Here is a 12347-nt window from a genome sequence, read left to right as displayed (position 1 = left end):
GCCCCAAGGATATTAGTATATGGCTGTGGATGAAGTCAGGTTTGGGGATGTGAAATTTTCAAGATGTTAGAGCCGTTACAATTTGCTTTGTTGACACTCTCATTTCTCGGATGGGAAAAACTGAGGCCAGCTGAGGCTGTAACTGGGCTGGAGTATGCCGCAGATCCTGGGTGGCCTGGGCCAGAGTTCCAGCTCTCAGTCCCTGTCTACGAAGGTCTGCACGTTTGAGCTTTTGGCACGGACAAGGAAGGACAAGGAAGCTGGGCCATCCAAACAAGGTGGGTGACTTCCAGGAAGAAAACATGGCAAGATGGGGTCCATGCCCCCTGCTCAGTCTAAGTCATAATTCAGTAGGAGCATCCTGGCCTTCTCTGCCCTGCGCTTCGCTCCTCCTATCTGGGCCCAGAGCCAGCCCGGTCAGCCCCGGCCGGCCACTTGAAGGCAGCGGATGTTGCTTGGGCGCCATGGTAGGCAAGTGCTGGTCAGGGACTGGAATCCAGATTTCTGGCCTTCTACCCTGTGTCCTTCTGCTGCCATCCTTGTCTCTGCCTCACTCCGTGGACTTTACCTGTCCCCTCGGTGGCCCAGGGGGACCCTCTGGGGTCACCAGGTGGCTGTGACTCTGCCTTGTCGAGGCCCCTCAGGGTGTCTCCATCTCCTTTAATAACGACCTGGAATCAGACCCAACATCTGCTGATGGTCATAAAGATTTGTGCATGCAATTGGCCTGAAGCTGGTAAAAATAATGATAAGAAGTGTCATTTACTTTTCTGGTGTTTGCTGCAGGCACTGTGCTGGGTTCTTTGGCTCTGCTGTCGGACTGCCTGGGCTTGGATTTTGGCTCCATCAGCCAACTCCATGACCTCCTATAATTTCGGAGCCAACTCCCTAACTGAGGAGCCTCCTGTCTTCTCAGCTGCTACTTTTGAAAACTGGAGGTGTCCCTAGTGCCCACTGCTAGGGTCGTCGGGAGGTTTGAATGAATCAACACCTAGAAAGTGCCTGAAACTGATGAATCTCAATACATGTCGTTCCGCTTTAATCCTCCAAATAACCTTGCCAACACTGCCAGGTGTGGTGCTCCTGCTTTATGAATGAGGAAACTGAGGTCCAGGGCGGTCTGGACTGGGTAGTGGATGACGGGTGCCTCACAGACTCCCAGCACAGTTCATAATCACTGCTCCTTTATGGGCTCTGTGCAAATGCATGATCGGCTTTATATAAAACATAGTTATGAGCACTCATTATAGTGGGAGGTAGTAGTTAACAAAGAAATTACCCAATTGCAGATGTGTGATGTCAGGCCACTAATGAACCAGCCTGGCAGCCTAGCAGGTCCCACCTGATCCAAGAAGGGGCCTCTGGGCAGCTTCATCCCAGCTGGTGTGGAGCCTTTAAGATAAGGTGATATTTGCTGGGCTGCAACCTCCTTCTGACCTCTTCCCAGGATTCCTCCATCAGTCGAGGCTCCCTCCATCCCAACCTGACAATGAACTCCCAGCACATCTGTACCCATCCATTCACCCAACCAGCATCTTTGGAGCCCCCACTCTGTAGAGCATGGGAGAAACCTTGAAGAACAGTATCAACTCTTCTCTCTGCTTTCATGGATCTTACAAGTGGCATTTATAGGCTAACCCAATGCCTTTTGGGATCCAGAAGGCCTATCCCTACTTGTGCAGAGCCAGCTGGCCAAGAGGGCTGGTGGTTGAAGTGGCTAGAGGGGCAGGGGTTAGAGGGTGGCAGGATGGGGATGGAGGGTGCTAGAGAATGTGAACTGCTCAGCAGGAGCTCTGGGGCTAGAACCGGGAGCCAGATCAGCAGACCAGACCTCTAGTAGAAAGTGAACCAAGACTCCAAAATTCCATCTATTACCTATGGTTTATTTTTCCCTTAGCAGCCCGGGTGATCGTCTAAATACTTAAATTGTATTGCATTTCTTTTTTCCTTAAAGCTCTCCAATGTTACCCTTATGCTAAGAATAAAATCCAAACTCTTCGCCTGAAGATGGTCTGTCCTTCGCCTGCTTCTGAAGCCTTGTATCTTACAGTCCTCCTTGCTGCCCACTTGTTCCATGCACACGGGCCTGCTTTCTCTCCCTGTAATACTGGCAAGCTTAGTCCGGACTCAGAGACTTTGTATTCCCTTTTCATCTGCCTGACATGCTGTTCTCCCAAATTTTGTAAAGGTTGGCACCTCTCGTTATTCAGGTCTCAACTCAAATGTCACCTCAGAGGATCCTTCCCCAACCATCCTTTCAAAACTAGTCTCTTCCTGCAGCTCACTTACCGCTCACCATTCGTCCCTGTCTTGTTTTCATTGTACAAATGATCTTGAGTTGAAATGATATCATTTGCTTATTGTTCATATCCTCTCAGTAGACTATAAGCTCTGTGAAGGAAAGGAACTCATTTGGCTAGTTTATTGTTATATCCTTAGAGCCTAGAAAACTACCTGGCACACAGTAGAATCCCAGTTATATTTGCTGAATGAATGTATGAATGAATGACTATAAAGTGAACAGCAAGTCTGGGAGTGAGATGAGAGGACTCAGTGTAATTTCTGTCAAACAGCCTTTCTGGCTCATTTTGATTATCAGCAGCGCGGTGTGTATAAGGCTCTGCTCATCTAAACATCCTAATGGACGAAGGTCTGAAGCATTGGGGAATATGTCCGGTTATTAAGTTCACTTAGAAATAGGCTTAAATGGCCACCGAACTGTTTTTTGTATCATTGCTGGGTATTAATCACTTCTGAGTTGAGATGATGAGGGTTTTGATCTTTTCTTTTCTTTCCTTTTTTTTTTTTTTTTAAGATTTTATTTATTTATTTGACAGAGAGACAGCAAGAGAGGGAACACAAGCAGGGGGAGTGGGAGAGGGAGAAGCAGCCTCCCCGCTGAGCAGGGAGCCCGACGCAGGGCTTGATCCAGGACCCTGGGATCATGACCTGAGCTGAGGGCAGCTGCTTAACCGACTGAGCCACCCAGGTGCCCTGGTTTTGGTCTTTTCATCTTAGAATTGATTATGGGATCCTTGGGAAGGCATCACGCCATGTTGTGATGCCTGAGATGTGATCTGGGTCAGATTCCCAGAGACCTGGGGAAGCCTTCCTTCCTAGCGACAATGCCATTGGAAATTTAATAGATGTCTGCTCTTATGACGTGATAGGAAACGTAGAGAAAGTTTGCCATCATCCACCTGAGCTCCTGAAAAAACAATATTCTATCAACATCCAGATGGTAAAAAAAAAAAAAAAAAGACAACAAAATTCACCCATGCTATCAGTGTCTCAACAAAACTAACGAATTTTATTCATCTGTCTTTTCTTCTAGGCTTTGTCCATACACATCAAGTCAAATAATTTTCAAAATGTTCATGTGCAAGGCATCATTTGGTTGTCTAGGAAATTCTTACAAAGAGCTTAGTGTATGTCAGTCGCAGGTAAGGCACCAGAGTGGAAAAGATGAACAAGACTCAATCATGCTTCCCAAGTGTGTACAGACTAGAGGGAGCCAGATGCGACTATTATCACCTCAAGACAGAGTAGTATAATATCTGGAACCAGATGGCATGGGTTCAAACCCTGGCTGGGCGTCTCTGGGAGATTGTGTCTTATTAGCCTTCTCATTGGTAAAATGAAGGTGAGGAAAATAATACCTCTGGCAAACTTTCTCTACGTTTCCTATCACGTCATAAGAGCAGACATCTATTAAATTTCCGATGGCATAACAGCTTTGTGTCTTATTAGCCTTCTCATTGGTAAAATGAAGGTGAGGAAAATAATACCTCCAAGGAAACACTTCTTGAAAAGATGAAATAAATAAATTAATATCTAGAAAGTGCCAGAACAGTGCCTGGGACATGGTAAATGTTACATAAGTGTCAACTAATATGACTCTTATAGGGCAAAGTGCTGTAGGCTTTGAAGAGTGAGGCACAAGGTACTGTGGGGACATGTAACTGCTAGAGGACGGGGAGTACTTCTTGCAGACCAATGAAGCTTCCAAGGGGGAGGCAGCATGATGTCAAGGCAAGACTAGGGTCACTGGGAAAGAGGGGCCTCTTCTTCAGTAATGCCTTCATTATTTATCAGCTTCGTGGCTTTGGACATGTTATTTTATTTCTCTGGGAAATAGGTATCATCACATAGGAATACTGTGAAGAGCAAATAAAATGATATTTGGAGGTTTCGGGCACGTGGTGGGTGCTGGGGAAAGGTATTCCTCACTAGGTCTCTAGGGACCATCATTGCGGTGGAGTATGTGATGCTCTGAATCCTGCCAGCCTTCTTGGTGGAAAGACACTGCCTCTTTAGGGCAGCCTGCTTCCAATAACTGATGTGCTAGGGGACCCTCCCTCTAACTGGAGATGACTCTGAAGGGCCAGTCCAGCTCCAGAGCTCCACATGGGCTCACTTGAGGTCTTTATCGGGCCTGCAGTATAGCTCAGCATCTGCCCCCATCCCTCCCTGCTTCCTTCATCTCCTGTATTAGTCAGCTCAGGCTGCTATCATGGGATGCCACCAACTGCTGGCTTCAACAACGGAAATTTGTGACCTCACAGTTCAGGAGGCTATACATCCGATGTCAAGGTGCTGGCAGGGTTAGTTTCTGGTGAGGTCTCTTGGCCTGACTTCCAACACCTACTTTCTTGCCATGTACTCACATGGCCTTTCCTCTGTGCTCACGTGGGAGGAGAGAGCTCCAGTGTTTCTTCCCCTTCTGATAAGGACACCAGCCCTGTCAGGTTAGGGTCCCACCCTCATGACTTCATTTAACCTTAATTACCTCCTTTAAGGCGCTGTATCCAAATACAGTCACATTGGGGGTTAGGCGTTTAACATATGAAGTTTGAAGTGGCCCAATTCTCTTTTTTACAGGTGTGGACCCTAACACACATTTTGTAATGACCTTCTCCTGCAGATGTCTGTCTCAGGGTTTGCTTTCTGAGGATCCCAAGCTGTGGACACACTTCTAAATCATGTTAGTGCATATAGTGCCTAGAACATAGTAGTTACTCAATTAATATTTATTGAATTAATTCATATTTGGATTTTGAATATCCTGTGAAGGGTTACTTAGCACCAGTATGTGTTAATGGTCAGAAAGAACAAAAATCCAGCTGTTGTGATGGGTTTTTATTTACATATTCATGTGCACAGGCATGACAAACTCCAGCCCAGTGATTGTGGGGTCAGATCCTTTACTTATGGAGTTAGGAAAAGGGTCATCAGACTGGTGTAGGTCCCAGTTAGGAATGTCTGAAGGGAAGACTGGAGAAAGAAGTTCCCTCTATCAGCTGCTTTCTGTAAGCCAGTGTTGTGCCAGAAACCTCGTTGGCATTTATTTTCCTACATACTTTTTCCAACTGCCTTAGAAAATAGGAACCTTTGTTAACTCTACTTGACAGATAGAGAAACTGAGGCTTTCTTTCCATGGCCAGCCAATGGCATAATTGAGAGTAAGTGCTTGCCCAGCACCAAAGTCCCTGAAAGGAGAGTAGGATCCCCGATTCCACTGCCTTTCATCAGAGGCACCTGCACCCCGGCTGCTCCCATCACCTCCTGCCTCTCCACATTGGGAGTGACGGGCCTGCCTACCCTTTCCCTCCCCATCGTCTGTGCACAGGCCCCATCCCAGCTGCTGTTTCCCAGAAGCCTTTGCAAGGCTGAGGAACCAGACCTCTGGGGCTAAGTCTGACCCTGGAAGTTAATGATTATCAGTTGAGACAAAACACTTGTTTACATGTTGCCATCATTAGAGGTTCCAGCCTTACCTCTGCTGGGCCTCCTGCCAGCTGTTTGGAGGGGGTTTTCACAAGCTGTGCGGTTTACTAAATACAAAAGCACTCACATTAAGGCATTTTAGTATTAGGCAGTGCAATTCTGATAATGGGTAATTTGAATTTCTTTCTCTGGAGCAAAAGGGACCAAGACATTCTTAGAATTTGCTCAGCTGGGACACACAGATGGCTGCTGGAGACAGGGGGATTCTCTTCTTGAACCCCCACCGAGGAAAGCGATTTGGTTCAATGATCCTATGAGCTTTGTGTCTGGCTCCTGGGGGTTGCTGAAGCAACTCCTCCTGGGGAAACCAGGGGGGGCGCCCCAGGAAAGGAACATTTGCACTTGAGGCTCGAGGATAGTTTTTGTTTCCCAGGTAGAAAGAAGGGCCAGGGAAGAGCATTCCGGAGGAGAGAACAGCATGTGTAAAGAATGGAGGCATGGAAGTCTGTCTTGTTGAGGACAGACGGCAGCTCCCATAACACTCAGCACTGGCTAGTGTCTGGCTGGTGGCCCTCCACACCTGTGGCTCTCAGCTCCACTTAAATATCAGGATCATCGGAGGAGCCTTAAAAAATTACCCAGTCCTCTTCTCCAGATCCTAATTTAATTAGGATCCAGATTTAATTAGTCTAGGATGGGATTCAGGCATCAGTAGGTTTGAAAAGTTCTCCAGACTTTTCTAACACACAGTCAAAGTAGAGACCGATCCTCATCTCCCAATGGTTTCTCACTGTCCCAACTTCGGGACAAATGTATCAGGGAAAAACTTTGGTCAACTTCTCGAATTTGTTGCTGAGCGTGACTGAAGTGCAAGTTGGGGCTTCCCGAGTGCTCAGCCTCGAGGGCAAACATTTCCCTTTGGGCTAGAGAGGCATATGAGGCACCTCTTTCCTGTCAGAGCCCGTTAGGGAAAGGGTGACTTGCACAAAGAGCTCAACTTTGACCAGACCCAGACCGCATCAATCAAGTAGGTAAACAAATACCAATAGGGCCCCCGTGCCTTTACCTACAACTCTCCTTCTGCTGACTTTTCTGGATGAAGAAAAAAAAATGGTAAATTATTCAAGGTTGGGGAGAGCAGGTTTTGTAACTGTGAATTGTAAGACGGCTGAATAAGAAACTATAGTAGCCTATACATATTTTATCCCTATTTTTTTCACTCCCTTGCAGAAGAAGATTTCAGTTTTCGTTTCTCCAAGCAGAACTGCTCACTTTGACATTCCCTGGGTGTCTGTAGTACTAGGCAATAATTAAATATCAGGTGCATAAGTTGGTCTTTAATTTGACATGTGTGCTCCAGGCAATACGGCACGCAGTGCCATGTGGGAGTGTAATTGCTAAGGAATAAAATCTTGTAGCGAGTGAGATCATTGTATCAGGTACGGTGTGACAGCTCATTTGATCATTATGCCCAGGCTAAAGAGTTTGCCTAATTAGTTTCCATTAAAACTCACCCTTTAATCAAGAGTTATTCTTGCATAAAGAATGTCACTCGGTCCAGATGAATGAACAATGGTTTCCCCTTGAGATTGGACTCTCGGCTGCACGGGGATGCCATATGTCTTTTCAAACAATCCACACCCAGCCCTCAGCTGGGAAGCCCAAGCTGGAATGGCTGGTATGAATGGAGGAGAGGAAAGGCATCGGGAGGAGAGACCTGGATGCTGCCAGCCCTGGTGGATGGGGCTTAGCGTCTCAGGGAAACCCCCTGCCAGTCACAGAGATGTGGGATTCCAGAGTCTTCCGTATGCAGAGAGAATGGGGATCACAGAGGGGAAGTGACTTGGTCATGGTCCCACAGCAAGTTGTGGCAAAGCTCCTGCTGGGACCTAATTCTTCTGACTTGCAGGCCAAAACTTTTTTTTTTTTTTTTTAAGATTTTATTTATTTGACAGAAGGAGACACAGTGAGAGAGGGAACACAAGCAGGGGGTGGTGGGAGAGGGAGAAGCAGGCCTCCCTGCTGAGCAGGGAGCCCGATGCAGGGCTCCATCCCAGGACCCTGGGATCATGACCTGAACCGAAGGCAGACGCTTAACGACTGAGCCACCCAGGCGCCCCAGGCCAAAACTGTTTATTCATCAACTGGCGACCTTAATTCTCAAGCTTATTTGCACAGAGGATGCAGATCTTTCCCTCCTGACCCACTCTGAGTGCCAGGCTTTGAGAGAGCAAGAGTGAGAACGAGTGCTGGGTACACTCGGCACTTAGTGTTGTTTCATTTCTCTTTCCTAGGCTCTGGGGCCAACCTACTCCCCGTGGAAATCCTAGCTCTGTCCTTTAATAGTTGTATGACCTTGGGCAAGTCTCTTAACCTCTTTCAGGTTTCGGTTTTTACCTACAGGGTAGAAATAATGATACCTTCTGGATAAAAGATGCTTCTCTGCATCCCTAGAATTCAGAGACCCCTCTTCCCAGTTTGGGTTTCCCAGGCGACTCTACTACTCCCGTATTCCTGCATCCCAGGATGGGCTGTGACTCAAAAGAATTCAGACCTTTGACAGTCTGGGTCTAAGGTGGTTTGTCTTCACCAGGTGATTGATGGAAGCAACTTGAGATCCTATTCAGAGCCCGTTGGAGGGTAGCTGATGGGCCAGCAGTGTCTGGTTGGGAGAAGATGCTACAACTGAACTGAGGGTCTAACGGAGGAAGCACCAAGTCAGTGTGACTGGGTCTTTCAGTTGTCCTCTCTGCGCCAGGGATGCCCTAGTTCTTCAGGGAAATGTTTCTGTCCTGACAAAGTGTCTGCCAACATTGCAAGGGGACATGATTGCTGTGACCCCACCTGCTCCCGTGAACGCCCCTGCCTCAGATACTGATGCAATATTGTCAGATTTGTGTGGTTGGCCTTGGTCGTCTTCCTTTGAACCCTGAACTTCTAGTCTTCAGCTAGACACTCCCATCAGATCCTGAACTCATGGTTCACTTACTTCTTAGCCTCATTTACATTTTGTGGGTTTTTTTTTTTTTTTTAAACCGACTTTGCCAAACCCTGAGACATCCAAGCTGAGTAACCTCGGGACATGTGTTGCAGTGAAAGAGGTTGAGCCCCCCAGTCGGAGGCCTGACCTGCGGCAACTCACTCAAGCTGTCTGAGCTTGACTTAGTTTCTCCAGATTTAAAATGGGGGACAATTATACTACATGCCACCCCAGAACCCTCCCAATCTGACTCTTGCTTGCCTTTCAACATTAGCCTTCATTACTTTCCTTCGAGTAGCCTTTGCTCCAGACACGCCAGCCTCCCTGCCCCTCCCAAATCACAGCAATGATGTTCATTCATGCCTCCATGCATCCGCACGCACTGGTGTTTTCTGCCTGAAATGTTTTTCCTTTCCATGCCCACCTGGCGAGCTCCTACCATTCTTTACATCTCAGCTCAAGACTTCTCTTCCTTAAGCTTTTCTTGGCTTTCCCGGGCAAAGTTAAGGACACTCTTTACTGTCTCACGGTACTTTTCTACCTATATCCCCCATATTCTGTTCTATTTTTAATATCTTTTAGCTTTCCTTTTATATTTTCTATGGTTTTGTCAGTCTGATTTTCTAATTTACCACTTCATTTTTTTTCAAATTTATCTTGCCATTTAGCTCACTGTTTACTTCAGCTATTTATATTTCTTATACTTACATTTCCACTCGGTATCTCTTATTGATTTCTTGTTCTTGCTTCATTTTCCTACTATATCGCCCCGTATCTCCTGGAGTGTCTTTGGCATGGTTATTTTACATTTTTGGATCATTGTTTCAATAAATCTGCTTTCAGTGTTGTTCTGTGGGTTGCCTTTCTTTATAGTAATTATATCCTCAAATCTAGTTATTTTGGTTTATGAGTCATGTTTCCCTGAGGCTATCTCGCTCATTGACTTTCTTTGGTAATGCATACTGGGGAGAGAGGGCAAGTTCAAGTGTTTGTCTCCATGGGTTTAAGGAGAGGGAACAGATGAATCCCAGGGCAGAATGTCAAGGTCCCATAGGCCCACTGGCTGGAGTTTTACTTTTAAGCCTGTAGAATGAAGTGGCATGGAGAGAAGGTGGTCTCTTTAGGCTGTGTCCCCAAGACCTGGGTTTGGGAGGAGATGGCTGGAGGTGTCAAAGCCTAAGGACCGCAGAGCAGACCCGACCTGTTTCATCAACTCTTCTTTTTCTTAAGACTTTTTATAGCAGTTTTATGTTCACAACAAGGTGGAGAGGAAGATAGAGATTTCCCATAAACCGCCTGCCCCCACATATACAGAGCATCCCCCATTATCAACATCACTCACCAGAATGGTGCATCTGTCACAACTCATGAACCTACAATGACACATCATAATGCTCGAAGTCCACAGTTTACTTTAGGGTTCACTCTTGGGTTGGAGTTCTGTGGGTTGGTGTTGTACATTCTGTGGGTTTGGGCAAATGCATAATGACACATATCCATCATTATCGTATCATACCAAGTATTTCCAATGCCCTGAAGATGCTCTATTTACCCCTTTCTCCTACCCCTCACCACTGGCAACCAGTCGTCTTTTTCCTGTTTCCATAGTTTTGCCTTTTCCAGGATGTCATACAGTTGGAATCATACAGTATATAGCCTTTTCCGATTGGCTTCTTTCACTTAGCAATATGCATTTAAAGTTCCTCCGTGTCTTTTCATGACCTGATAACTCATTTCTTTTTAGTGCTGACTGATATCCCATTGTCTGGATGTACCACAGTTTACTTATCCATTTACCTAATGAAGGCCATCTTGGTTACTTCCAAGTTTTGGCAGTTATGAATAAAGCTGCTGTAAACATCCATGTGGAGGTTTTTGTGAGGACAAAACCTTAGATAAATATCAAGGAGTATGGTTGTTCAGGCATATGGTAAGCATATGCTTGGTTGTGTTAATAAATTACCAAAATCTCTTCCAAAGTGCCTGTACCATTTTCCATTCCCACCAGCCATGTATGAGGATTCCTGTGGCTCCATATTCTCATCAGCATTTGGTGTTGCCAGTGTTCTGGATTTTGGTCATTCTGATAGGTGTGTCTCATTGTTGTTTTTAATTCCTCAGCTCTTTACCTGAGCAGGGCTTTCCCTCTGTTCTGTGTTGGCTTGGCTGGGATGTGAAGGGCAGGAGGTGATGATTTGTCCCAGGCAGGGCGGAGGGACTGCTCTCAGCAGAACTCCAAAGCTTTCCTCCCACATGTTGGCTGCTACCATCTCTGGGTGCTCTCAGTCTTCAAGCTATCAGTCTGGACACATGACTGTTCCAGGCACTATTCCCAGGGAGCTTATGTTTTGTTATTATTTTTGTTGTTAGTTCATGGAATCTATATCTTTCTCTTACTTCTACAAATTTTTCAGTGTTAATTTTAGTGGAAAGAAAGAAAACTAGTCAACCAGTGTGGCAGAAACCAGAGTTGTATGTATCATGATACTTGATATAATGTCTATAAATGCACGTATCACACTGGTTAGATGGCATTGTGGTTAAATATGAGGACTCTGAAGGTGGGCTGCTTGAGTTTAATTTTACTTTAAAAAAATTTTTAAATAAACTTTATGGAGATATCATTTACATCAAATAAATTCACTAATTTTAAGGGTATGGTATGGTGACTTTTGACAAATACATATACCCTTGTAACTGCTACCACGATCTAAATATTGAATATTTCCACCACTCCAAAATTCCCTCGTGCCCCTTCCCAGTCAATATCCACTCTGTGCCCTAGCCCCAGGCAAACGCTGATCTGCTTTCTCACACTATATATTAGTGTTCTTTTTCTAAAGTTGCATATAAATGGAATCAGATTGCATTGTGCTCGTTTGTGTCTGGCTTCTTTGCTCAGCATAAAATCTTTGTGACTCACCCTTGTCGTATCAGTAACTTATGGCTCTTTGCTGCCAAGTGGTATCCTATTGTGTGACTGCAACACAACTTGTTCATCCATGTTCCTCGTGATAGACATTTGAGTTATTTCCTGCTCTTGACTATTGTGAATCCCCAGTCTGTACCTTTTTAGCTGTACAACCTTAAGCAATTTACTTCTATTTGTTTCAGTTTCCCCATGGAAAATGGGGATAATCATCATCACAATATTGTGCTGATCGGATGAGATAATACATGCAAAATGCTTAGTCTCCGGCACAGAGCAAAAACTCAAATGCTACTATTAAAACTGTGTGTTGTACTTTTGTCTTCCCACTTGCGTGTGAGTTCTTTGAAAACAAGAACTGTTTTATTCTTTAGAGCCCCTGATCTTAGAACAGTGCCTAGCGTTCCTTCCCCTCTCAATTCTTCATTCACTTCTCCACTCAGGAAGTCTTAACTGAGACTTCCTGCGTACCGCATGCCACGCTTGTAGCATGGAATGATAGCACCTGCTATCATAAGAGCTTCAAGCCTAAAGCGAGAGACAAACAAAACAGGTCGCTACAATACTGCATGTGAGGGGGGCTCAAGGGCTGAGTGTCCCCTAACCCAGAGCTGGGAAGGAGCAGGGAAGAAAGTGGTGGCTCGGGGCACCTGGGTGGTTCAGTGGGTTGGGCGTCTGCCTTCGGCTCTGGTCATGATCCCAGGGTCCTGG

General features: G+C 45.8%; 1 long non-coding RNA gene across 1 annotated transcript in view; it reads left to right on the top strand.

Annotated features, from left to right (window-relative positions):
• The first annotated feature begins 792 nt into the window (after positions 1 to 792).
• The window catches only part of LOC141370891 (uncharacterized), a 28064-nt gene continuing 16509 nt past the window's right edge, over positions 793 to 12347 (top strand). Inside the window, exon 1 of the long non-coding RNA XR_012375371.1 lies at positions 793 to 1072. This is a non-coding gene — a long non-coding RNA (uncharacterized lncRNA). The remainder of the gene's footprint in view (positions 1073 to 12347) is intronic.

This window comes from Callorhinus ursinus, unplaced genomic scaffold, assembly GCF_003265705.2.
Source record: "Callorhinus ursinus isolate GAN/ISIS: 27379988/994484 unplaced genomic scaffold, GSC_fseal_2.0 scaffold49, whole genome shotgun sequence".
Taxonomy (NCBI): domain Eukaryota; kingdom Metazoa; phylum Chordata; class Mammalia; order Carnivora; family Otariidae; genus Callorhinus; species Callorhinus ursinus.
Note: the sequence above shows the minus strand (reverse complement) of the source record. Positions and strands in the feature narration are given on the sequence as shown.